This window comes from Trachymyrmex cornetzi, unplaced genomic scaffold, assembly GCF_001594075.2.
Source record: "Trachymyrmex cornetzi isolate Tcor2-1 unplaced genomic scaffold, Tcor1.1 scaffold850, whole genome shotgun sequence".
In the NCBI taxonomy this organism is placed as follows: Eukaryota; Metazoa; Arthropoda; class Insecta; order Hymenoptera; family Formicidae; genus Trachymyrmex; species Trachymyrmex cornetzi.
The window spans coordinates 33668-33916 of record NW_017300192.1 but is presented as its reverse complement, the minus strand read 5'-3'; positions in this window follow the sequence as shown (position 1 = coordinate 33916).

Sequence of the window (249 nt, the reverse complement as noted above, 5' to 3'; positions counted from 1 at the left end):
TCCTGACCTCCGGGCGTCCGGACGCTTCGTTTCCCGAATTGAAGGCTGTAGGGATTTATGACTATAAAAACTAATTTTTACACCACCGTGGTAGTCGAGACTTTCGAGATGAGACGAGACGGTACGTGGTGCTTTGAGAGGCAAGATTGCGGTTCTCGTCTCGAGTTGCGCGAGACGAGACACGGCAGGACGATACGAGAAATTGTCGTCTCGAACGGCATCACTAATCTTATGCGATGTGGCTTCTGG